This window comes from Lithobates pipiens, unplaced genomic scaffold (genome assembly GCF_037356315.1).
Source record: "Lithobates pipiens isolate NorthernLeopardFrog02 unplaced genomic scaffold, aLitPip1_a1.2 Scaffold_19, whole genome shotgun sequence".
NCBI classification, from domain to species: domain Eukaryota; kingdom Metazoa; phylum Chordata; class Amphibia; order Anura; family Ranidae; genus Lithobates; species Lithobates pipiens.
This window is the reverse complement of record NW_027507764.1, coordinates 88,650,179-88,678,084: the sequence shown is the minus strand read 5'-3', so window position 1 is coordinate 88,678,084 and position 27,906 is coordinate 88,650,179. Positions and strand designations below refer to the sequence as shown.

Below are 27,906 nucleotides of genomic sequence, written 5' to 3'. Positions count from 1 at the left end.
TGTGGACTCCATCTGACTTTTTCAGACGGAAAGTCAGACCAAAAAAGTTTGAGAGCTGGATATAAAATTTTCCGACAACATGATCCGATTGGACTTTGTCCAGTAGAGAATTCCGATCGGACAAAGTGCCACGCATGCTCATATCAAATTAAGAGACCAAAGCTATTCACTACTAGCCTGAACGTAGTCCCGTCGTAATGAACGAACATCATCACGTTCTGAACGATTGTTTTTTTTTGACAACTTTGTCCGACCGTGTGTATGCAACACCAGTTTTGGACAAAATCCGTCGGAAAAAATCAGACGGATTTTGTGGTCGGAATTTATCCGACAGTGTGTACAAAGGCTAAAGCCTCCTACACATGATCAGATTTTCCGAAGGGAAATGTACGATGACAGGCTGTTGGCAGTAAATCCAACCGTGTGTATGCTCCATCGGACAATTTTTGTCGTATGTTCTGTGGATATATGTTGGCTAGCAGGTTTTAAAATTTAAAATGTGAATTGTCAGATTTTCCGATCGTGTGTACAAAAGTCCGTCAGACAAAAGTCCAAAGTACAAACACGCATGCTCGGAAGCAAGGATGAGCGAGAAGCGGTCGATCTTGTAAACTAGCATTCCTAATGGAGAATTAACATTCGCGACATGGCAAATTAATGAAATTTCGAAAATGCAGGGCACAATTTTCTTCTTCTTTAATGGGATAATTATGAAGCTTCTTAGCTAGTGATACTGATGGCGTTATTATTGCAAACACATTTTCAAAGGCTTTTTTTTTCTAGTGATATCAAGAATAATATATATATATGTATATATTTTTTTTTTTTTGGGCAAGTTACCACAACACCATTATCCCATAGTTTTTTTCAATGTATCCAGTTTATTTACATGGTAGCTGGTAGCAGAGTATAAACAAAGCATTTATTCTTCACATTCTTGTAGCTGACGATCACAGCTGTTATATTTCAGTTGATGTCAGCCAGTTCCACTTCAAAAAACAGCTTGGCATTGGGTGGGATTTTGGCGTCAGGTTGACCCTTCCTGCCATAGGCCCATTCAGACTCGATTTCAAGTTGAGTTTTTTCACCTTTGCTCATGGTGAGAAGAGTTTCATCCCAATCTCTAATGACTCTGCCAAGACCAACTTTAAAGGTTAAGGGCTTGGTACCTCTCTTCTTCTTTGCACTTGCTGGTATATTGCTGTAAAGCACAGCTGCATCCGCCAAAGTCCCAGTGTACCAACAATGCACAGTGTCTCCTTTCTTTGGAAAGCTGGTCTTTTCTCCCTTCTTCAAAGTGGACTTGGTGTACTTGGGGGGACCCTCATCAACCACCTCTATCTTGGTTTCAGTTTCACTTGTCTTGTCACACCTTCAGCACCATCTGTTCCCTTGAAACGCTTTGTTTCAAAAAATTTGTTATAGGCTGTGATGAGATGATCCTTATTGGCTGTTTTTGCTAAATTTTTGACATTTCCTAGCAACTTGTGTTCTGCCAGGAACGACTCCGATGAGTTATGCTGCAGGAAGACGATCACATCCTTCTTCGGTAAATTGACGTTGTGAAGTTGCTCCTCGCTCCTCTCTCGGCTCGGTTTCCCGTAGTTTTTAAGATCAAAGATACAACTATGTTGGTGTCCCTTGTCAATTTTACATTGTATTTTTTTTATATGTAACTGCCTACTCCCAAACTGTCATTTGAAGTAAAACACATAGCCAAGTATTATTCTCCACAGTTTTTTTTATTGTGCATTAAAAAAAAAAAAATTAGACATGCTATCTGTCGATAGAACTTAACCAAAAAGTGAATTTTATGCATTCAAAAATATAGAAAATATACCAAATCAAATCATTATTATTCAACCCAAAAAAAAAAAATGTCAAAGCAATAACTCCAAGGCCAATAATAAATAACACATTATCTCTTCCGATTCCGTAACATGTCTGGTTGACGAACGGCCAATCAGAAACGAACTGAAAAGTACGAAATGAAAAGCGCAAAATAAAAAGCACGAAATGAAAAGTTCAAAATGAAAAGCACAAATCAACACTCACCAAACTTCTATTAACACAAAATTAATAGGAGGAGCCCAAAGGGTGGCGCTAAAGAGCTGAAAAACCATGTAGTATATCACTACATTCATGATTGTTGACCAACAATTGTGTGGCGTGTGTATGCAAGACAAGTTTGGGCCAACGTCCTTCGGACGAAAGTCCACTGTTTTGTTGGCCAACAATCCGATCATGTGTACGAGGCTTAACTTCACAAAAGGACATTTTTTAAACAAATAATTTTTTTAGTCCTTGTCATAATGAATGAAGAAAGAAAATACGTACAAAACTACCATGCATTATCTCTCAATGCAAGCTTATTACAAGCACATCCCTTCTTTATAGGAGCAAATTAAAGACATATCTCCGGTACACACGATCTGACTTTTTGACAACAAACATGCAAATGAGCTGTTTTGGAGCAACATCCGACCGTGTGTATGCTCCATCGGACAAACTTTTTCGGTTTTCATCTGACTTTTGTTGGCTGTGCGAACGGATAAACTTTCCGGCAACAAAAGTTTGATGGAGCAAAGTCCGATCGTGTGTACATAAAACCATAGGACTTTTGTACAAAGTACAAACAGGCATGCTTAGAACCAATGCAAAAGATAAGACAATAATACAGAAGTTGACCACAGGTGGCGGTAAAGAGAAGAAAAACCACATGATTTGGTGAAAGTTGGCTGAAAAAGTCCTACCGTGTGTATGCAATACAAGTTCACGCCCGACGCCCTTTGTACAAAAATCCACAGGAAAGTTTGTACAAAGTCCGATCGTGTGTATGCAGCTTCATGAGGTTTTTTTTCTGTGTATTCTATTCCGTTTTTATAGCAAACTGCTGTATGGTGTTCTTTACAACACAGTATTTTTTAAATAACTATACCGATCCAAACCAGTTGATACATCTTAGCTTAAAAAAATCTGCAATCTAGTATTTTATGTCAGATTGGCCTCTTCTGTAGTAATGTTATCATGTTAACGAGAAACAAAGGCACAGTAATGAACATTGGCAAAGATATTTTTTGTTTTGAGCCTGATTTTCAACGCTCCGGGCCAAATGCGTTATGTTATGTTACTTGTTTGGCATCTCACGTTAATGTTTAATTTTCTATACAGGAATCACATGGTGCATTTTATACACGCTTGTCTGAGGCAATGTTTCCTACTTAAGAATATCTGTGCCGTTTCTGGTTTGAGTTTTATGATAAAATGAACTTTTGTTTCCACTGCGGGTTTTTAGAAAAATGAATAATTAGGAAATGGTGGTATTAAATCTTATTGAAACAATACAACGTTTGTCATTGCTTGCAGCATTTTTTAATCATCTTTTTGAGCAGCTTCCAAAGTTATAAAATTAATTATATAGGGATAGTACAAAGTCCCTAAAAATACAGTGAGCCTATTTACACATTGGAAAATATGCACAGTCTATGATCACAAGATGGAGATTTTTCATATGAGGAGGAAAAGGTTGTAAAGTCAGGAGAATTGGTTGCCAGTAGGTGTGATGAAGAAAAGCCAGATTTCTTTATTATGGCTCACCAAATACATAAGAATGAATCCTAAACTTGGTTATCTTAGTTGACTTTATTCTATACAAATGTCATTACAAACTGACCAAATGACCAAGCCCCTACAGGAATGTGTGCTATATTCCTTAATGGTAATGGTAAATAAAATATCCTTCCTTAACCTCCCTGGCGGTATGATTCATTCTGGTTTTAGGTGCTGAAAGCGGTGCAATTATTTTGCATGGGAATTTGGCGTTTTATTTTGTAGTCCTGTAATTCTTAGGAATAACTCTCTTAAATCTGTTCAAACCAGAGTCTAGCAGACATCCCGGGTATGATAAAGTTTATAATATAATAAAGAATAATAAAAATTATTCAATAATGTAATCAAATCCAAAAACACTGAAAAAGGGACACTTTTTGGTTGCTATGGGCAATCTCCAAATTCCAGGCAGAAAAAAACAGTATTTATAATATAAAACTGCATGCAGGGCACTGCACAGACCACTAGGGACAAAGGGGGTGTGTATTTTTTAATACAGCACTGTAATCTGTAAGATTACAGTACTGTGTGTGTTTTGTGTATTTTTACTTGTTTGAATTTGCCGCCGTTCTCCGCTCCCGTGCGCCGTAACGTCGCAGGGAACGGAGCTCGGCGGCATTCGGCACTGTGAATCGAGCGGAGGACAGCTCGATCGCACAGCGCGGGGGACATCGCTGGATCCAGGGGAAAAGGTAAGTAACTCTCCCTGTGTCCTCCCCTGCATCCAGCGAAGCCATTGCGAGTCTGGCTCGGGGTTACCGCTTCTATCAGCAAATTCCTAACCCGAGCCAGACTCGGGATTACCGCTAGGGGGGTTAAAGTGGATGTAAATCCGATTCATGAAATTTCAGCTGGGCACATACCGGTATATCTGCAGTGTTATGTTATCTCTCTTCAAAGCACTATGTCCCATAGCTGTCTCCTGCTCCATTCTTCTGTTATAAGCCTGATCACTCCTGACAAGTTCTCCGTCACATATGATAAAAGCAGTCTGAGTTTTGTGTTGGAGAGGATGCTATAAATAGATTAGTAGAGCCCTGAATGATTCAATTAACAGAGCTGAAAGTCTCTACCTATGAGAAGAGGGGGTGTGTGTCTTTCCTCCAATCAGCTGCCTTGACCATATGCCCAGGCTTCACTGCAGTGCCAACCAGAGAAAATCTCCTAACACGATCTGAACTTTCTAAACAGTATATAAAGCTGAAGACAGAAGATATACATGTAAAACTTAGATAGGAGGGTTTCTTTCATCTCAGTGTATCATCTAAGGCTGTTTACTTCACTGGGTATATGTGAGGGTTTACATCCACTTTAAGGGTAATACCCTTTTCTAAGGCTCGGTTCACACAGGAGCGACTTCTCCAGGCGACTTCGCTGCCTGACAAGTCGCGCTCCGTTCTGTACTATGGAACCGTTCTAATAGTAGCGACTCAAGTCGCTCCGACTTAGAAAAAAGGTTTCTGTACTATTTTTGGGGCGACTTCAGGCGACTTGCATTGACTTCTATACAGAAGTAGTTTTGCAAGTCGCCGCTGATCGTGTGCAGGTCGCGGCGCTGCAAGTCATGCCGCCCCTGTGTGAACCGAGCCTTAGGGTTACAATTGGTCAATACTACCAATTAGACTTGTGCATGATGGAAAAAAAAATTTTAATTAATAAAATACATAATTTCATACTGTTATGTTCGTTATGTTACGTTAATTAGTTTTCAGATAATTCGGTATTTCTGTAGAGTATAGATATTCGATTCGATATAACGAATTGATTCGTTTTATTGTTTAATTGTTTCATTTTCATATAATTCATTATTTATGTACTGTATATATATGTGTGTGTGTGATAATGATTTGTAGTTCAGAAAGTCGCTTGTTTATTGAACCCATTAAAGAGGAAGTAAACCCTGATTATTTTCTCGCCGGCTGGAAGTGTCCATCTTCCTTCCGGGGTCACGAACTCCGGCTGTGTGACTGGCCGGAGTCACGTGACATCACTCCCGTGCGTGTGCGCGGGAGCCGCCAGTCACGGCATGTCGTTTAATGAAAACGGCACGCCGTGACCCTTCTAAAGTGCGCATGCCCCGAGGACATCGGCGCATGCACAGAAGAACTCCTCGTACGGGGAATTGTAAATATATCCTAAACCATGTAGGTTTAGGAGATATTTACAGCACCTACAGGTAAGCCTTAATCTAGGCTTTACCTGTAGGTGAAAGTGTGTTGTTAGGGTTTACACACAATGACAATGGGGGTTATTTACTAAAGGAAAATCCACTTTGCACTGAAAGTACACTTGGAAGTAAAGTCATTGTAGATCCAAGGGGGACATGCAAGGAAAATAAAAAACACCATTTTAGCTTGCACATGATTGGATGAAAAAATCAGCAGAGCTTCCCCTCATTTCAGATCTACCCTTTAGATTTAGAGTGACTGTACTTCCAAGTGCACTTTCAGTGCAAAGTGGATTTGCCTTTCGTAAATAACCCCCAATACCTCTTCTCCTCTGCTCAAATACAATACAACACCCTTCTCACTCAGTTCTCAGGAATGCACATTGCCAGTAATCCAACCTCCAGCACAACTAGTGATGGCCGAACGGTTCGCCCGGCGGTCGTTTCGCGGCGAATTTCCGACATTCGCGGTCCGCACGTTCGAACGCCTTTTTCCGTCGTTCGCCGCGGCGGACTTACGTGTTTAATGTATACAAGAACTTTAACCTTTGGTGACACGTTTATCATGTGATACAGGACAGCCAATTGAGACATGACAGCACATGGACACTTGTACATTCCCCCTAACCTATAAATACACCCGATCCGGTGGCCATTTTACATTCTTTCTTCTGTTACGATAGGGACAGGTTCCTGTGTGGAGTAGGGAGAGATAAACCACTAGCTATTTGGTACACAAAAGTTCTTTTCAGGACTGGTATAGGTGTTAGGTGTTGATAGGTTTGCTGTGCTGCTGATTCTTGCAGCAGCCTGAGTGTCTTTTGTTAGTTTAGAGAAAGGGAAAGGACGGTGTATGCTACAGGGACAGCCAGATTAGTCTTTCATCATCATCATCATCATCATCATCATTAGCTGTTACTATCAAGGTCCACAAAAGAGCTGTTCCAGTAACCACTAATCGTTCTCTTTTTTTGCCAATTTGTATAGGGACAGGAAGGAAGCAGTGTTGTCAGGCAGTGAGGGTAATTTTAAAGACTTGCTGTTATTATTAGTTCCACAAAGGTTCTTTTCAGGACTGGTATCAGTGGTACAGTAATAGGCTTGTACATGTATAATATTCTTTCTTCCAAATATAGAAAGGATATTATACTTGACTGCTGCCCTTCTGCTGCAGTCTGCTAAACATTCACAACTCACTTGTTCCACAAAAGTTCTTATAAGGACTGGTAACTTGGTATAGGGTGCTACGGTACATAGGCTTGAGTGCGGTACAGTCTGCTGTTCTGTAAGGACCGCTATCGGTCCACAATAGATAGGGTTGACGTGCACCACTGCTGACCGCTCACCTATACTGCAGCAGTCCTTCAGCGGTATAGGGACTGACGTACAGTCTGCTAATCACTAACACACAACCTGCTTGTTCCACAAAAGTTCTTATAAGGACTGGTAACTTGGTATAGGGTGCTACGGTACATAGGCTTGAGTGCGGTACAGTCTGCTGTTCTGTAAGGACCGCTATAGGTCCACAATAGATAGGGTTGACGTGCACCACTGCTGACCGCTCACCTATACTGCAGCAGTCCTTCAGCGGTATAGGGACTGACGTACAGTCTGCTAATCACTAACACACAACCTGCTTGTTCCACAAAAGTTCTTATAAGGACTGGTAACTTGGTATAGGGTGCTACGGTACATAGGCTTGAGTGCGGTACAGTCTGCTGTTCTGTAAGGACCGCTATCGGTCCACAATAGATAGGGTTGACGTGCACCACTGCTGACCGCTGCCCTATACTGCAGCAGTCCTTCAGCGGTATAGGGACTGACGTACAGTCTGCTAATCACTAACACACAACCTGCTTGTTCCACAAAAGTTCTTATAAGGACTGGTAACTTGGTATAGGGTGCTACGGTACATAGGCTTGAGTGCGGTACAGTCTGCTGTTCTGTAAGGACCGCTATCGGTCCACAATAGATAGGGTTGACGTGCACCACTGCTGACCGCTGCCCTATACTGCAGCAGTCCTTCAGCGGTATAGGGACTGACGTACAGTCTGCTAAACACTAATACACAACCTGCTTGGTCCACAAAAGTTCTTATAAGGACTGGTAACTTGGTATAGGGTGCTACGGTACATAGGCTTGAGTGCGGTACAGTCTGCTGTTCTGTAAGGACCGCTATAGGTCCACAATAGATAGGGTTGACGTGCACCACTGCTGACCGCTCACCTATACTGCAGCAGTCCTTCAGCGGTATAGGGACTGACGTACAGTCTGCTAATCACTAACACACAACCTGCTTGTTCCACAAAAGTTCTTATAAGGACTGGTAACTTGGTATAGGGTGCTACGGTACATAGGCTTGAGTGCGGTACAGTCTGCTGTTCTGTAAGGACCGCTATCGGTCCACAATAGATAGGGTTGACGTGCACCACTGCTGACCGCTGCCCTATACTGCAGCAGTCCTTCAGCGGTATAGGGACTGACGTACAGTCTGCTAAACACTAATACACAACCTGCTTGGTCCACAAAAGTTCTTATAAGGACTGGTAACTTGGTATAGGGTGCTACGGTACATAGGCTTGAGTGCGGTACAGTCTGCTGTTCTGTAAGGACCGCTATCGGTCCACAATAGATAGGGTTGACGTGCACCACTGCTGACCGCTCACCTATACTGCAGCAGTCCTTCAGCGGTATAGGGACTGACGTACAGTCTGCTAATCACTAACACACAACCTGCTTGTTCCACAAAAGTTCTTATAAGGACTGGTAACTTGGTATAGGGTGCTACGGTACATAGGCTTGAGTGCGGTACAGTCTGCTGTTCTGTAAGGACCGCTATAGGTCCACAATAGATAGGGTTGACGTGCACCACTGCTGACCGCTCACCTATACTGCAGCAGTCCTTCAGCGGTATAGGGACTGACGTACAGTCTGCTAATCACTAACACACAACCTGCTTGTTCCACAAAAGTTCTTATAAGGACTGGTAACTTGGTATAGGGTGCTACGGTACATAGGCTTGAGTGCGGTACAGTCTGCTGTTCTGTAAGGACCGCTATCGGTCCACAATAGATAGGGTTGACGTGCACCACTGCTGACCGCTGCCCTATACTGCAGCAGTCCTTCAGCGGTATAGGGACTGACGTACAGTCTGCTAAACACTAATACACAACCTGCTTGGTCCACAAAAGTTCTTATAAGGACTGGTAACTTGGTATAGGGTGCTACGGTACATAGGCTTGAGTGCGGTACAGTCTGCTGTTCTGTAAGGACCGCTATCGGTCCACAATAGATAGGGTTGACGTGCACCACTGCTGACCGCTGCCCTATACTGCAGCAGTCCTTCATCGGTATAGGGACTAAGAGTTTTGTCACAGGGTCATTTAAAAAATGACAGGCAGAGGAAGAGGCAGGCCCTTCCGCAGGGGTGGTAGGGGTAGGGCAGGAGCAACAGGCTTGAGCCAAAGTGGGAAGTTGCAGAAGGTGCGTTCAATTACTTTAAAGGATGCACCAGACTTGGTTGAGTGGCTCGCTCAGCCTTACTCTTCTGCACCCTCCTCATCCTCTCGATCTGCACCCTCTTCTTCACTCTCTGCTATGTGCACCCCCAAAGACACTACCACCAACAACACGACCACCACCACCACCACCACATACCTTCCGCTTGAGTCACTGGAATTATTTTCCGATCCATATCAAGAGGACATTTCTGATGCGCAGCCACTCTTGGTATTGGATCAGGAAGAGGAGGTAGCAACAAGCGCTACTCAGCAGTCTGACGCCAGTACCCAGATCAGCCCAAGGAGGAGGTTGGTCCCCGGTGTTGCTGCCTACTCCGAGATCTCTACTTATAGCGGTGGGGAAGGTGACGTTGATGATGACGTGTCTAGTGATGTCACGTGGGTGCCCACAAGAGAGGAAGAGGAGGGGAGTTCAGAGGGAGATATGGACCAGCAGATAGGGAGGAGAAGCAGCAATGACTTACATTGCACAGCAGGGACAAAGCAGACTGCAAATGTATCAGGAGCGAGTCATCGACCATGTACGGTCACATCTGGCGCTCCCAGGACACCGGCACATGGCTCCGCAGTGTGGGCTTTTTTTAACGTGTCCGCTGCTGACAATAGCGTTGCCATCTGCAATCTTTGCAGTCAACGCGTTAGTCGCGGTAAGCCCAATACTCACCTAGGGACGACCGCCTTAAGAAGGCACATGAGCAGCCATCACCGAGCCCAGTGGGAGCAACGGAACACACAAAGCCACACTGCAGGCTCTCACCGTCCAGCCTCGTCTTCTACTTCTCCTTCTCCTCTCTCCTCACAATTGTCCTCCACTCCACCTTCCATCACGCCAAGCTCACATTTTTCTGCAAAAAGGCAGGCTTCCGTGGGCCTAATGTTTGAGCGTAAAAAAATGATGACGCCGGATAACCCTCTTGCCCAACGGTTGGCGGCTGGCTTGTCAGAACTCATAGCCCGCCAACTACTGCCATATAAACTGGTGGACTCGGAGGCCTTTCGCAAATTTGTGGCCATTGGAACACCACAATGGAAGGTCCCAGGAAGGAAGTATTTCTCAGAGAAGGGCATCCCAGAGCTATATGGCCATGTTCAGCGGCAAGTGAATGTATCTCTGGCACACAGTGTCGGTGCCAAGATACATCTGACCACAGACACGTGGTCTAGCAAACACGGGCAGGGAAGGTATATCAGTTTTACTGCCCACTGGGTGAACCTTCTGACGGCCGTCAAGCATGTAACCCGTGGCACCCGTGTAGATTTGGTTTTACCGCCACGGATTGCATGCAGGCCTGACTCTTCTTCTCCTCCTCCTACTCCATCCTCCTCCCTCTCCTCCTCAGCTGCCTCCTCCTTTTCCGCTGCTAGCGTCTCTTCCACTGCACCGCCCAAGCTCCCCAGAACCTATTCCACATGCCAGGTGAGACGTTGCCATGCCGTGCTGCGTCTGTTGTGCCTGGAAGCAAAGAGCCACACTGGCCCGGCACTCCTTTCAGCTTTGCGTTCACAGGCAGATGAGTGGCTAACACCGCTCAATTTGACAGTTGGTAAAGTGGTGTGTGACAACGGTGCCAATCTGCTTAGCGCATTGAAACAGGGCAAAATCACGCACGTGCCGTGCATGGCACACGTCTTAAACTTGGTCGTGCAGCGATTCCTTGTCAAATACCCTGGGGTCCAGGACATCTTGCGGCAGGCAAGGAAAATCTCGGCCCATTTCAGAAGATCTTACACGGCCATGGCTCGCCTTGCTGACATTCAGCGGCGACACCATCTGCCGGTCAGACGTCTTATTTGCGATTGCCCGACGCGATGGAACTCAACCTTCTATATGCTTGATAGGCTGCTCCAGCAGAAACGTGCAGTTAACGTCTACCTGTATGAACTCTGCGAAAGAAACGGTTCTGGGGAGCTGGGTTTTTTTTCACCGCGCCAGTGGCTGCTCATGCGCGACACATGCAGACTTCTGCGGCCATTTGAGGAGATCACCAAACTGGTCAGTCGCAGCCATGGCGCCATCAGTGACATGGTACCTTATGCCTTCTTTCTGGAGCGTGCATTGCGTCGTGTCATTGATCAGGCTGTGGAGGAGCAGGAGCGGGAAGATGAGGAAGTCGCAATGCTGGATGAATTCCCAGGGGGGGCTACTCTATCTGAGACAAGTCAACAACAGGAGTCTGATGAGGAGTCAGAGGAGGATGGTGCCGGGGCGGATGAGCAGGAGCAAGAAGAGCATGCTTTAAACCTTTCTGGGATCCCTGTTGTGCGAGGATGGGGAGAGGAGAATGAAGAGGACGACATTATCCTGGATGATGAGCAGGAGCCAGGCCACCACACCGCTTCCACTTTAGTGCAAATGGGGGCCTTCATGCTCCAGTGTTTTAATAGGGACCCCCGTATAAAAAGCATGAGGGTCAAGGACCAGTACTGGGTGGCAACGTACTTAGACCCCCGGTACAAACACAAAATGGCGGAAATGTTACCGCCGTCGCAGAGGGCTGTCAGAATGCAGCACTTCCAGGCCTTGCTTCGAGAAATGCTGCATTCTGCTTTTGCGTGCGCTGGCAGAGGAGCAATTCCCACTCCCAGAGAAGGATTTGCGGGTACCAATCCAACAGCGCCTGCAAGAAGAGGCCGGTTTGAAGATGTGTTGGTGACTTCGGATATGAGGTCATTCTTTCAGCCGACCCATCGACAGGTGTCATCCGGATCCAGCATCAGGGAACGCCTAGACCGTCAGGTGTCCGACTACATTGGGTTAACGGCCGATGTGGACGCTCTGAGGAGTGATGAACCCCTAGACTACTGGGTGGGCAGGCTTGACCTCTGGCCAGAGCTTGCCCAATTTGCAATCGAACTGTTGGCTTGCCCCTCATCCAGTGTCCTGTCCGAAAGGACGTTCAGCGCAGCAGGGGGGATTGTGACCGATAAGCGTACTCGCCTAGCTCACCACAGTGTTAACTACCTCACATTTCTAAAAATGAATGAGGCATGGATCTCAGAGGAATTCAACACATGTGACCAGTAGACCATGTATATGTCTATAAACTATTTTTTTAATCAAGCACACAGACCTTCTTAATTCATTTGGCTCACTTCCTTGACCCAAAAAAGCACACCGTACTATATGCCCCTACCCTCCTCTTTGAAGAGGTTGAGCGGTGTCATATTTCTACTGGGGCTGCTTATGATATCCCTGTGCTGTGCTGACTTCCTCCTGGGGGTTCTTATTATGAAGGGATCACACTATCCCTGTGCTGTGCTGACTTCCTCCTGGGGGTTCTTATTATGAGGGGATCACACCATCCCTGTGCTGTGCTGACTTCCTCCTGGGGCTGCTTACGGTGCTGCTGTCAGTGCTGTATGTCACGGTGCTGCTGTCAGCGCTGTATGTCACGGTGCTGCTGTCAGCGCTGTATGTCACGGTGCTGCTGTCAGCGCTGTATGTCACGGTGCTGCTGTCAGCGCTGTATGTCACGATGCTGCTGTCAGCGCTGTATGTCACGGTGCTGCTGTCAGCGCTGTATGTCACGGTGCTGCTGTCAGCGCTGTATGTCACGGTGCTGCTGTCAGCGCTGTATGTCACGGTGCTGCTGTCAGCGCTGTATGTCACGGTGCTGCTGTCAGCGCTGTATGTCACGGTGCTGCTGTCAGCGCTGTATGTCACGGTGCTGCTGTCAGTGCTCTGTATTACGGTGCTGCTGTCAGATGCCTCTATCACGGTGCATGTGTCATTCCGGTATGTCACGCTGCTGGTGATCATCTCCTGCACCCTCTTCTTTGCCTACCCTGGTCCCTGACCTTCCCTCTCCTCCATTGCCTTCATTAGCTCCATAGTCCTGAATTGTTAGAACAATTTCCCAAATAAAATAAAAATGCTTGTAGTTATCGATCCCAAATTCACCTCATACATGTATTATGTCATTGTCCAGATGGTGGGACTACGTTTTACCCCCTAATAATTACCACGTGGCCGCAAATTCGACATGAAGGTTTGCAAAGTTCGCCTCCCATTGAAGTCAATGGGGCCCGCGGCGAACGTTCGGTTTCGCGAACGTTTGGGTCCGTTCGCATTTCGCGTTCGCGAAACGTCCCGTCGGAAGTTCGTCCATCACTAAGCACAACAATGAATCAGCTGATTGGACAATAAGATTTACTCTGAGTTGACCTTTGTTTAATTAGACCTTTTAAGAATTAACAAATAATGCAGAATTCGTTCGTTATTTTTGTTATAATTTTTTTACATATTAGTTGAAATTTGTTATCTTTTTCTTCAGAGATTCGCATGCATCCGAATGTCTGAAACATGCAAAATTCAGACAAATTTGATTTGTTACAAAATGAATTGCACATGCCCCCTACCAATTACTCATGTATATACCACAGCCAAAGCTTGGAATAAAGTAGTCTCTTACCATGGTTGCTTCATGCACACATCTGGTTTGATCATCTACCAAGCCATAATGAAAAGGGGAACTCCTTGACAAAAGGCATCTATAGCTAAGCTACCATTTTCCAATATTATTATGTTTGCTATTTCTATCTGTCAATTCTTAAAGTGTTACTAACCCCAAGACCCTGCATTCACTATATCTTCTTTCTCACAGTACACAGAACATGGAAATGCAATAGTTTTAGTAAATATAAACTGCTAAATACCTTTTCTCATCAGCGGTATATAGCAGTCTTGTGACTTCTTGCAGAGCACTGGTCAAAGCTTGAAGAAGAAGTTTTCATTCTCCCCTGATTGTCCTATGAGGCTGCAAGACTCCTGCTCCTCTGTCTGGACAGTGCTGATTGGCCCTGTGTTGATCACATGCACTCTCCCAAGAGAAAAAAAAACTCTCTAGCAATACACACCAAACGAAACATGTGCGGAGTGTCTCCAAGGCTCTGTTCTATCAGGAGATGGATTGGGGACTCTGTAAGAAGACAAGGATCAGAGAAGAAAGAACCGAACATCATTTTTACACAACGCAGGGAATTTAACCCCTTAGGTTCCACAGTGAGTATTAAAAGCATGCTTTACTGCATATACAGACTGATTTTACTGTTGAGGGTTTAGTAACACTTTAATTAAATGTTATATACAGTTTGATTTTACCTACAAGTGTTTGTGTAATTTCTCTTCGCACATCTCCAAAAAAAAACAAAAAAAAAAACATAAACTATCAGGTAACTGTAATAAAACAAGGTGTTGCTAAATTATTGTAATAGTTAAAAGCAAGTAATGCAAATTAGCCAAGTCGTCTACTGAAAGGTGACCCATATGTGAGTGCTCTGAGCTTAAAGTGATATTAAAGGCTTGGCTTTGAAAGAAAAAAAAATAGCTAACATGTTATACTGATCTGCTCTGTGCACTGGTTTTGCACAGAGCAGCTCCGATCTTCCTCTTCTTGGGTTTCCCAGCCAGCTCTCCTGGCTCCTCCCTCCTGCTGACTGCCCCCAGAGTAAGCTGTTTGCTCTGGGGGCACCCGAGCAGGCTCGCTCCCGAGCCACTGCTCTGTGTGCCTATTCACACACAGAGCCATGGCTCTGACCTACCCTCTCTCTCTCTCTCTAATTGGCTCACTGGCTGTGACTGACAGAAGCAGGAGCCAATGGCACCCGCTGCTGTCTCAGCCAATGAGATGGATCGAGATGGGGCTCATGTAAGTATTAGGGCTGAGGGGGGGCTGCTGCACACAGAAGGTTTTTAATGTTAATGCATAGAATGCATTAAGGTAAAAAGAAAGACAATAATGTAGCGCTGAAAAAAAATATTATTAATAATAATAAAAAGAGTGGTGAAATGGCTAACACCAACCCAAATGGTACAATCCAAATACACAAAAAATACAAACACTAATAAATCAGTCCCCAGAGTCCATGTATATATCACCAATATGGTGGCTCATATGTTGCATAGGCAAAAAGGTGGTCCCATTGCATCTGGGGAGATGACATCAAACGAGATGTAAATAAAATGGGTACTCTTACCAGAGACAGAGGACCTGTATGTGGATAACACCAGGTCAAACGAGCTTGAACAAATGAGTCCTCGACTCCACAGGAACCGTGCAACAGGTCACCGATGGTCAATCAGCCAATGGAGGGGCTGTAGGTCCCTTCGTCAATGAAGGAGGGGTCGACACTGTAGCCTTATGAGTTTATGTGAAATCTCCATTAATACCTGTACAACATTGTAATTAGAAATATATTTCCATTAGATTTAAATATATATTTAAAGTATTGAGTGTTTGTGTTGGTGTTACTGTAATTGGTTCAACTTCAAAGCTTGGCCTTTTGTTTTCCCTGATAACATCTCACCTGGGAAGTAAACAACAGCTTTTGTTGACTCATCCAATCAGGCTGTTCCCAATATACATTGACTAGGTACAGTGACCAATTAGGGAAAATTAGATTAGCCACACTACAGGAAGTAGGGGGGGATATAATGCTTTGTGAGCAAGCCAAGTCACTCTGGTGTGGGAGCACACGGCAGTCACCATGGGCTGACCTGAAGTTAACAGGTAATCTAACTCTGAACTTGCACCTTATATTGTATTGTAAATACGATTCTGTGAGTAACTCATAAATATCATGTAAGCCAGGGGACCTACACTGTATATTGTGATGTACATACTGTCTGGTGTGTAATTTGTATATATTATGTAACCCTATAAATAAATGTGTATTGCTGATTGAACTATCTCTTTTGTACAAGATCTCTCAGATCTAGATATGTATATGTCCATACTACTACAATGATTGAGGGGTATGCACATAATCATAAATACTAGTCAACAAATGGCGACCGACGAAGGGACAGGAAAAATTGGTGGTCTCTTTCAGCAGTATCTCAAAGGGTTGCAATATCTACAAAAGGCACACTATGAAAGGGTTTTTCATCTGAAGGCTAAAAAGTAACATTGGGTGCTCTATGTGCTCAATATAGAAATGGGCTATAAAAAATAGCTGTGTTGTACAGTGTGTAATCATTAGGAAGCCAACTGTTAGTATACTAAGGAACACATCATTTATGCTAAAAGCTAAATATATTATAGAATTTGTACATGAAGAGTCCAGATACATTAGAAGGAGATAAAAAGAGCTGTTGCCCAATGTTTATATGCATGAAGATTCAGTCTATTTAAAAAAAAAAAAAAAAGGTTTGAAAGATGATTCCTGCAGTGAATGAAGTGCATGTAACAGGAATTGAGAGTACAGCACAAAAGATGGATAGGGAGGACAGACAGTCTTTAGAAAATGTGCTACTTGTAGCTAACAATATTGGCAAACTATTGCCAGGAGTGCACATAACATTTCATGCAGATAATGTCTTGCAACGATGTAAATTGCTGGGAGTTGCCAACTCCAGAGATCAGGTTAAAGTTTTACTATTAACAGTTAACTTAGACACATGGTCTTCCTTACCAGACCATGTTAAAGAAGGAAGAGCAGATTACAATGAAACTGTAGATGAACTGCTAAAAATATTATATCCCTTTGACCTAGGCTTAATAGCAGCATTTAGAACAAAACAGGAAAATAACGAGAATCCACTTCTATATGCAAACAGGCTATGGTCAGCTTACTATGTAGGCAAACGGAGAAATGTACACAGAGAGGACCCAGAGTACAAAACCCTCCTAATATCTAATGCCCATCCAAAATTTAAAATTCAATGTGGATTTTTTATAAATCCTCTTAAAGATTCATATCAAAGTATCATGGATTGTATGCACAATTATTTTCATGTAGCCAGAAGGTCTAATTCTGTGAAATCAAAGATTTATCACCAGCGTACAAACAAAAATACCTATTTAGCAAGTCACACTACAGGAGAATTGGCCACCTTTTCAAACAGAAAGAGACATCATTACAATTACAATGCCTCCAAAGATAAGATCTATAGGCATGGCTCCACAGTTACTAGTCAAAGGCAAATAGCCTCATGCTCCCCTTTGAATGTAAATACCATGGAAAGCGATCTCAGATTACAGCACAGGAGATCAGTTCTGAAAGAACTTACGTTAATAACCACAATTACGTCTCTTGAAAATGAGATTAAGCTACTGAAGGCACATATTCATAATTGGGAAAATACCAATAAAATAATGGAAACATCACAACATGTTCTTAAGGAAAAATATGAAGCATGCCATGCAGATGTGGTACAGTGTAATAAAGAACTGAAAGAAATAAAACAATCTTTTGATCAAATTGTTAAGACCCCACAGAAAACCGTCTATTCCATTCAAACAGAAAATACAGGAGGGAGGCCCAATCTATCTATATTATCTGCTAGGACTTCCCCTTACGGGGAACAAAACTTAAATATAAGCAATGTAGACACAGCGAAAGAAATACCAGATCTAATGTGTCATTCAGATGTCTATGATCTGAGTAATTTATTTTCACCAGATCCAAGTGCGGATGTCAGTGAACATATAACAATGTAAATATGCAAATGTAACAATGTGGTAGTGTTTGCTTTCTTTGTGCCAAAGAAAGGGAAAAGGGTAATAACTTTTGTATAAGTTATATTTTCCAGGTGCAGGGAGCTCATGAAAAAGTATTTACATGTTAAGCAGGTGTATCAATATAGATGTATATACATAAATACATACACCTAAGGTAATGTATATTAGGCTAGGTATTCAAACATGGTTATTAGTAATATAGGTGTTTATCTTCCCCAAAGGATCAGAAGACTGCGATAAATATTCAAAGGTATAGGGTACAAGTGTTGCTTAGTACAGAATCTTACTCTTGCTTCAGTTTATTTTTATTTTTTGTTTTTGGTTGGTGTTCTTGGTTGTTGTTTTTTTTTTTTTTCTCTCTCTCCCGTTTGCAGAAACACATAACAATTAATTTGCAATTACCAAGGTGCTATCCAGGATGTATGGGATGCAATCGAAATGAATGTGTATGTTTGAGTGATGGAATGCATGGGTATGAACTGTCCATGTGTAAACAAAGATATTTTTCTTTTTTGTACTCAACATTGCTTTATGGCCATAAATAAGTGTGATCACACTAATGCGCATGCGTTGTACTGTTTATGATTATTTTATAATTTTTTTTTTCATTGGAAATGAGCTCAATGCTGGTACCAGTTTAAATTTATAATTTTTTTTTTTTTACAAGTTTAAATGTACTTGCGAATAAATAACCTTTGTACAAATATGAAATCTCAATCCCTATAACTAGGAGGAACTGTAGGGATGTTGTGTATATCTTTGTTTTCTCCTTTCCTGTGGTTTAGAGTGAAGGTTCTTTCACTCTGACACTCGGAAACTACCATGATACATTACTTTGCACCTTGTGGCATCTTATGGATTCAGTAGGTCTTGTGTTTTGTTTTGTTTTTCCTTCCAAATTAACTCATGTGATGCTAATATGTGTGAAGGTTATAGATCTACATGTTGTCGTTTAGAATTTAAGTATTTACAAACCCTCCCAGTTTTTCCATAATTTTTGGTCTGTCCGAGTATAGATATGGGGGTGGGTCCTGGACATTATTGACTGTACTTACGGTTAATGGACCCATTACCTTGGCTGGAAGTCTGTTCCAAGCATCCACTACTATTGTAGACCATTATGAACCTCTCAGAGAGGTACAGTGAGGTGTTATTCATGATTTTTAAGTTTTGTATTTTAGGGTAATTGCCCAAACAAGGATGGATGATTGGACTCAGACAGGGCAAAGTATTGTCAAACACAGATGAGGACCTTAAAACATAATTTTATGTTGGTTTTAAGGAGAAGCCTTGAATGGAATTAATTACAGTCAGGCCTAACTAAATTCTAAAACAAAAAAAAAAATGTTTTGGGGGCGGTCTGTTTCAATAAACAGAGGTCCTGCGCTCTCTAATACAAATTTTTGTGGCCTGCTTGACTTGCAAATTGTTTTGCATGGAGAGTCAATTAATAGGTTAATCACCACCAAGAGAGGGTGTTGCGCAATGCTTAAAGGCAAATTCAATCATCTTGTTTAACACAATTACAGATTCAAGGCTCTTTAACAAATTAAAGGTTGAGGCAGCATTCAATCTGAATAGTTTTTTTTTCTCTTTATTGTTTAGTTTTTTTTCCTTCAACTTTTTCTCTTAAGGAAAACTATTTTTTTTTTCTTTACTTCCTATATCACCTTATTTTTTTTATTTTTTTTGGTGATTCTTCAGTTTGGCTTGCCTATGGTGAAATAAAAAAAAAAAAAAGAGGGGAGTATGGGGAACATTATATGGAGAACATTTAAAGCAATTACAAATGTTGATATAGAATATTAAAAGCTTCCCTTTAGCATTTTGGGGACGGGTCGAGTATCCAACAGTTTTTGTTTTTCTTTTATGACATTGGATAATTGTTTTATATGAATTTAGGTCATTGTAGCTATTATCATGACAATAGTAATATTAGGGTTTAGCTACAACCATGTGACTATTTTCTGGGTATATGTGACATACAATCCTCTCTACAGTTCTAATATTGGGCAGTCATCAGATGTGGTCATTGATCATTTTCCTTTTTTTTAGGTTGCTCAGTTTTTCCTTTTTGTGCCATAATAAGTTCAAAGAGCATTGCGTGAATATCATAGATATACTGGGACTTGTGAGACTCATAGTGATTGGCAAATAGCAGGGAGTATAGTACATTTGTACTCAAGAGTATTTTAGTTAGATTTTTCCTGAAGCCACTAGTGACTGGTGACATCACACCTATCTGTATTCTGAAATCAAGTTATTTTTGTCTGCGTAGGCGACACTGCTTAATCTGCAATGAGAACTCTTAAAGTGATGACCTCTTCCGTAGCCTGCTAAAGGCAGGGCTCGTACAGTAGCTACACATGGTAGCCAAGGATGGAGCGGTATGCCCAATGTTTGGGACCAGCATGGAACACAGCTCCAGTAAAAGGAGGTAGTGGTGAGTTGCGATGGCAACAAGAGCCCCCTGGACACTTGAAGGGTCATACACAGACACACAGTGGTATACAGCAGAAGGCAGAACAGAGTTACTTGCAGGCATATGACCATGGAGGAAGAAAGATGGGGGGTGGAAATCAGACACCTGGCTGAAGGGCGTAACCAAATTGTTACACATGTCACTGAGAAAGGGGTCTTATTAATATGTCGCAGTATATCTATGGTAATTCTAATAAAAGGTCCTAACTGCTCAGACTTACCAGACAAGCATTAATTTGAATGCATGTGTCTCAAATGTACTTGTGGTGTTCTTTCTCTACCTCTGTCCACATTAACAAAGTATAATCTTAGCCGGGAAAGCTGGTCCAAAGGCCATTACTGTATGCGGTATCCAACGTGAATCACCATGGGAGGCTGTCCCAGAAGCAAGGGCAACATGACCAGATGGACATTATTGACTTTCGTACTATTATTATTGGACGGTTGAGAACAAGGATCCTCATGTTTTTTTTTTTATCCCTTTTGTTTGTTTTTTATTGTGTTTTGTATCCTATGATTTTTATTATGGACTTATTACATTCAGAACAAGTGAGGACTACCGATACTGGGATCCAGAAATGTGAACTGTAGAGATGGGGATTTTAAAAGTTTTTTTTCTTCTCAAAGAGTTTTATTTCATTTCAGAGGGCAAAGCCAAACGTTCCAAATATTAAAGAAGATTGCACATAAACCATTATTCTATGTGTGGCCGAGTCTCATATTCTAAACTGGCCACAAGGGGCCATCTGTAGCCTTATGAGTTTATGTGAAATCTCCATTAATACCTGTACAACATTGTAATTAGAAATATATTTCCATTAGATTTAAATATATATTTAAAGTATTGAGTGTTTGTGTTGGTGTTACTGTAATTGGTTCAACTTCAAAGCTTGGCCTTTTGTTTTCCCTGATAACATCTCACCTGGGAAGTAAACAACAGCTTTTGTTGACTCATCCAATCAGGCTGTTCCCAATATACATTGACTAGGTACAGTGACCAATTAGGGAAAATTAGATTAGCCACACTACAGGAAGTAGGGGGGATATAATGCTTTGTGAGCAAGCCAAGTCACTCTGGTGTGGGAGCACACGGCAGTCACCATGGGCTGACCTGAAGTTAACAGGTAATCTAACTCTGAACTTGCACCTTATATTGTATTGTAAATACGATTCTGTGAGTAACTCATAAATATCATGTAAGCCAGGGGACCTACACTGTATATTGTGATGTACATACTGTCTGGTGTGTAATTTGTATATATTATGTAACCCTATAAATAAATGTGTATTGCTGATTGAACTATCTCTTTTGTACAAGATCTCTCAGATCTAGATATGTATATGTCCATACTACTACAATGATTGAGGGGTATGCACATAATCATAAATACTAGTCAACAACACCGTCTCGAGGGTTCCAAACTTTCTTCCAAAGTTTCCAATGGGAAAAAGATGGTCTCCAACCAATATTCAATAATGAAGAAAAAACCCCCGAAGGGAATCATATGTAAAACAAAAAGAACAATGACTTCCCATCGTGTAGTTCAAAAACAGGATTTGCTGTTTATTGGCACAAAACCAGCATGTACAGAAAAAATATTAAAAAACATGATCACATATATAAAAGCAATACATGGAACATAGAAACCTCGCCCTACGCATTTCGTCACAAAGGACTTCTACTGGGGCATCTAACTGCTCCCCCATATTGCACATAAATATATAAATAACTATAACAAATATAGCACATATAATATAGGTGGGATTTTAGTCCATCGTGTGAGTAATCCTACCCTATCAATGAATTTGTTGTTATCAATTACAGATTATGATCTTTGATTGGTGCTATATTTGTTATAGTTATTTATATATTTCCCTGTTCTGTGTACTGTGGGAAACCAGATATAGTGAATGCAGGCTTCTGGGTTTAAGAACACTTTAAAAGAAAGAATTTGTGTTAAATTTAATTTCTTTGTGATGTTTCTGATTTTAACCCAGAATGTAAGCCTTTTCATTAACACCAAGCATTTTCATTTTGAGCTCACATATTATGTTTATCAGTTGGGAGTTTTAGCCTTGAGTCAGGTCAGACATCCACACCCTATGTAGAGTATCTGCAGGCTCCCCTGGTCCATAAAAAAATAACTGGGGATTACCAAATGTACTTTTTGTATGACATTATTATTACTTTGGTTAACTTTCAACGCCTTAAAGTGAATCTGTGGCCAGCCTATGGATATTGAAGTATTTATACAGTACATTCTTAGAAGGTAGTAAATAAGCTTAGAACCAAAATCGCACTAACCTCTGTGGAGCAATTTAAACTCAAAGTTCATAGCAGAAGTACTGAGGTAGCACTTAAAGAGAAACTACACAGCATCTGAGCACCACAAACCAAAAATCTTATTTAATTCATTTTTCATTTTCAAAGCAAACTCTCCCATCCATCAATGTGCTTGTACTTTATTTTGCTGAGATATCACTTTTGGGTTGATTTACTAAAGGCAAATTGACTGTGCACTTTGCAAAGTAAAGTTGCTCCAGAGCTTAGTAAATGAGGTAAAGCTTCACTTTGCAAAGAGTATCCAATCACGTACAAAGAAAATTAAAAAAACAGTATTTTTGCTTTCACATGATTGGATGGAAGTCAGCAGAGTTTCTGCCCATTTACTAAAGTCTGGAGCAACTGCACTTAGTAAATCAACCCATTTGTAAAACACCCCTCTAGCATTTCTTGCTGTGGCCATCTTGAGTAAAGGCAAATGATCCATGTAGCATTTACTTACTGGAATCCATCTGCCGTTAGTTCAGGCATGCAGTCAGGAGGGTGTGCTTAGCTTAGAAAACCCCTTCTCCCCTCCCGAAGGCTCATGGTTTGTATGACATCATTTGCCTAGGCATGGAAACCAAGATATAGAAAAAGAGGAAAAACCGCGCTTATCAAGTAAAGAATAAAATATAAAATATTAAGCAGCAAACCCAAATGTTATACTACATTTGGCATAAAGGAAAAAATAGTGGGTTGCGCTAAAAATAAGAATGTAAAAACTAAGCAGAGTTACACCAAAGTGAATGATTAAAGAAATTGATGAATAATTAATCGATCCTGTGTAAAAGAAATTAAATCACATAAAGATAAACTATACTGTGTCAATGAAGATAACAAGCATAAATCCTTATTCCTAATACAAACACCATAAATAATAATTAATTAATCTGATACAGTGTGAATAATAAAAAAGAAGAGAGAAAAAAAAAATGTTTCCTCAGAAAATTCAATTAACTTAGTATACTGGTGAAACACAATAGTAAATAGTGAAAAATAATTTGAAAAATGTCCATAAAGTCTTTAGAAGAAAAATCTGTTTACAGCAACTCCACAGTGATATAGTGACAGTAAACCATCCAAAATTGATGTGAACAGTGCACGACCTCCACCACAGATATTATTGCCGCTTACCAAAGGTGTATGGTTCCTTGTTACAGAGAACCATGTAGCGCAAGTGACTGATTCCCCCAGTCCAGGGTATTACCAAATAGATACAAGAGGATACAGGAACCTGTTACTTCTCCCAGCCTTCAGACAAACTCCCTCTCATCGGTTTTCATAAAGAAAATAAAACTCGCAATAGTATAAAACCCAATTGATTTAATGAAGTAAAAAACAGATTGCGCACTTACAAAAAAGTAGTTTAAACAAGTTGCGTAACAAATTCGAGCCGGCCGGTCTCGATAAGTAGCATCCAATACTTCCGGAACAAACACGTGAGCTGGTGGCGTCAGGACGTTGCTCCTCCTCCCTACGCGTTTCGTCACTATGGGACGTGGTCACTGGGTTTTTCTTTATGAAAACCGATGAGAGGGAGTTTGTCAGGCTCTAATCACATGCATGTAAAAAAATTACAGGAATTATAGAAACCCATTAGTCCGGTGCCCCGCATAATGCACACACATAAAACTATTTATTTTTAAATAAATGATAATATGACTAACATTTTTTTTTTTTACTTTGAGATGTTAAAAAATATTAGTCATATTATCATTTATTTAAAAATAAATCATCCTATGATTAGCTTTCCTATTTGTCAAAACTTTAGGGGGGCGGTGCCCCTGTGCCCCTTATGGAACGGCCACCACTGTTTCTGAGTATCTTTTGTCACTGCAAGAATGTCGGAACCCAGAGTGTCAGAGCACTTGCAAGGTCAGGGCAACCAGTGGGGTACAATACATTCTGTAAGTGGCCTTCATGGGGGTACCGCTAAATTGCTTATCAAAAATAATATTTAAAATATTTACTTCGGTCCTGGTCTCACCATAGCCTCCTGTAGAGTTTTGTGCACTCAAATCCCACAAAAAAACCCCAAAAAAACAGTACTTTCGCGCTAGTTTTTGGTCAAACTTTTTTAAATAGTTTTTTTTTTTTTTTTTAAGGCATTTCATTTGGGAATGCTGGGTGCAGTAAGTAAGTGAACTTTCTATTTACATGGAAGGTCTGCTTTAACATGTAATATCTGTCTGAAAAGAATATCTGTCAAAGTGTGCCTTACAGGAAAGTTCCTACTGCCTTTGCTAACCGTCCTTAGACTTGAGTTTGACATGCCTGATATACTGTATACAGTTATGCAATTCCCTGGGAGGGACTTTATCAAACCTACCCATCGTGAGCAAGAGCATATTTCTGCGTGTCCTGGAAATTGATTCAAAGTTTTAGGAGAAGGTTTTATTGGAAAAAGTAATTTGTATTCTGCAAGTTCTTCCTATAATTTAGTTTTAAGATCTCTTTGAAATTTCACATGTATCTAATTTTCTGATGTTCTCAGCAATAAAATGTTTTGTGATGGTATCATAGCCTTGTTTGGTAAACCACAGCTGCAGTTGTAAAAAGAATAAAGAGCGATAAAGCTCTGTAATCTAACATTTCCCCACATTGAGCCCATGAATATGTCTTTGCTAGATCTGGAATTTTTAGATTGCCATGAATAAGATTTAATTGTCTTGTTCCTTTACAGGCACGTCTTATACATGTCATGAGCAAACGCTGCTGGCTCCATTTATAGTATTAGAAGTGTGCCTATTCAATCACCAGTTGAAAAGGTAAAAGAGGGTAAAAGCATGCTTCTTCCCATGAAAAGAATGGAGTTTTTATTGCTGTCTGTGCCCCCGTTAGGGAGATTCACCCTCTCTATTTGTCCTGTTTATCATATACATTGAAATTGAAAGTAAAAGAAAAGCCCACATTTTGGGATGTCCTCAGAAAAGTAATAGAGGGGAAATTTTCCAATGGGGACACTAGTTCTGGTGATCTGGGGGTCTCCAAGGAATTAACGTAATTTGCAGGGATTTCCTCTCACTTCTTGTTTTGGTTATGGGACATGAAGTGAAGAGAAATCTCCCTAAAGGGACGCAGATGCCAAAAAAATAAAAAACTGCCAGGGGTTATGATCCTTCCTTACACTATCCAAAATTTTTAAAAAGTGCTGTCTATAGTTCTACTTTAACGCAAACGTGTATAAATGTATGCATAGCTAAAATGTTCTTTTTAGTGTTCTTTAGAATAGGGAAATGTTAAAACACTGTTTATTTTTTACTTTATGTGTCCCATTGGTGAGATATCCCATCGCTTCCTGTCTCGGACATTCAGAAGGAAGTAAGAGGTACTCTCTACAAAGAGAGGGCAATTACCATGTTAGACAGTTGTTAGTAGAACAGGTATCCCCAATGGAAGGTTTAAAGTGATTATAAAGTCTTGTTTTTTTTGTTAAAAATAACAAATATTTTATACTTACCTGCCCGTGTACTGCTTTTGCACAGAGCAGCTTAGATCCTCTTCTTCTCTGGTCCCTATTCGGTGCTCCTGGCCCCTCCCTCCTGTTGAGTGCCACAACTCCCTGTGTCAATTTAGTCTAACCCATGGTCCGGCCCCACCCACTTTCTCTCCTCATTGGCTGACTGACTTTGATGGACAGGCTAGGGAGCCAATGGCACCACACTGCTATCTTAGCCAACAAGCAGGGGAGTCCTGGACAGCTGAGACACTGCTGCAATATAGCTTGATCTAGATTGAACTTTAGGTAAGTATTAGGGGCTGAGGGGGGCTACTGCACACAGAATGCTTTTTATCCTAATACATAGAATTAATTAAGATGAAAAAAACCTTCTGCCTTTACAACCACTTTAAGCTCACTGTTATTATGTGACCGTAGTAAATTTTGGATTTCACATAATTTTCACCAGGACAAATACAGAGAATCTACCCAGCAGAAAGAATTGGACATAAGTTCTTATCCTTCCGTCTCTTTCCAAAACTAGAAAAAAATACAAAAAATTTTAAAAATATCTTGGCTAAGAATCTTCCTCTGTGCACCCATCTGATTCTGACTTAACCACTGCCTATAGCAGAATGACAGCAGCAAAGTGGTTTCAAAATCCTGACCGGACATCATATGATGTGATCAGGATTTTGAGTGGTGTCAGTCTGACACCCCGCAACTACGATCTCGGTAAAGAGTCTCAGACGGAGACTCTTTACCACGTGATCAGCCGTGTCCAATCACGGCTGATCACAGTGTAAATAGGAAGAGCCGGTGATCGGCTTTTCCTCAATCGCGTCTGTCAGACGCGAGTAGAGGAGAGCCGATCAGCTGCTCCTCTGACAGGGGGGGTCTGTGCTGATCGATTATCAGCACAGCCCCCCGAGGATGCCCACACTGGACCACCAGGGATGCCCAGCACCAGGTATGCCACCCTAGACCACCAGGGATGCCAGTTAGTGCCCACAATGGGTGCCAATCAGTTCCCACAATGGATGCCAATCAGTGCCCACAATGGGCATCATGGATTGGCATGCATTATTGTTTGGCACTGATTGGCATCCATCAGTACAGTATAATAAAATATAATGTCGCCTATTAGTGCCCATCTGTGCCCATCCGTGCCCATCCATGCCACCTATCAGTGCCCATCCATGCCGCCTATCAGGGCCCATCCATGCTCACCCGTGCCGCCTATCCATGCCCAGCTGTGCCACCTATCCATGACCATCCATGCCGCCTATCCATGCCAATCCGTGCCAGCTATCAGTGCCAATTTGTGCCACCTATCAGTGCCCATACGTGTCACCCATCAGTGCCACCTATGAGAGCCCATCAGTGCCACCTATCAGTGCCTCATATCAGTGCCCATCAATGCTACCTCATCAGTGGCACTTCATTGGTGCCACCTCATCGATGCCCATCAGTGCTGCCTTATCAGTGCCCATCAGTGCAGCCCCATCAGTGCTCATCAGTGAAGGATAAAACTTACTTATTTACAAAGTTTTGAAACTGAAACAAAAAAAACATTTTTTCAAAATTTTTGGTCTTTTTTTATTTGTTTAGCAAAAAATAAAATCCGTAGAGGTGATCAAATACCACTAAAGAAAGATCTATTTGTGGGAAAAAAATGATAAAAATTTCATTTGGGTACAGTGTTGTATGACCGCGCAATTGTCACTCAAATTGCGACAGCGCTGAAAGCTCAAAATTGGTCTGGGCAGGAAGGTGTTTAAGTGCCTGGTATTGAAGTGGTTAATTTGCTAAGCTTTAAATTACTCATCAATGTCATCAATGACATTAGGGCCAAACCCTGGTCTTGAAGCTAATCCACTGTCCTCCTGTCCAATGAACAT

The 27,906-nt window shown here is 41.7% G+C and overlaps 1 pseudogene; it reads right to left on the bottom strand.

Moving 5' to 3' along the window:
- Positions 1–966: 966 nt before the first annotated feature.
- On the bottom strand, positions 967–27,906 carry LOC143998020 (peptidyl-prolyl cis-trans isomerase FKBP3 pseudogene; annotated as a pseudogene).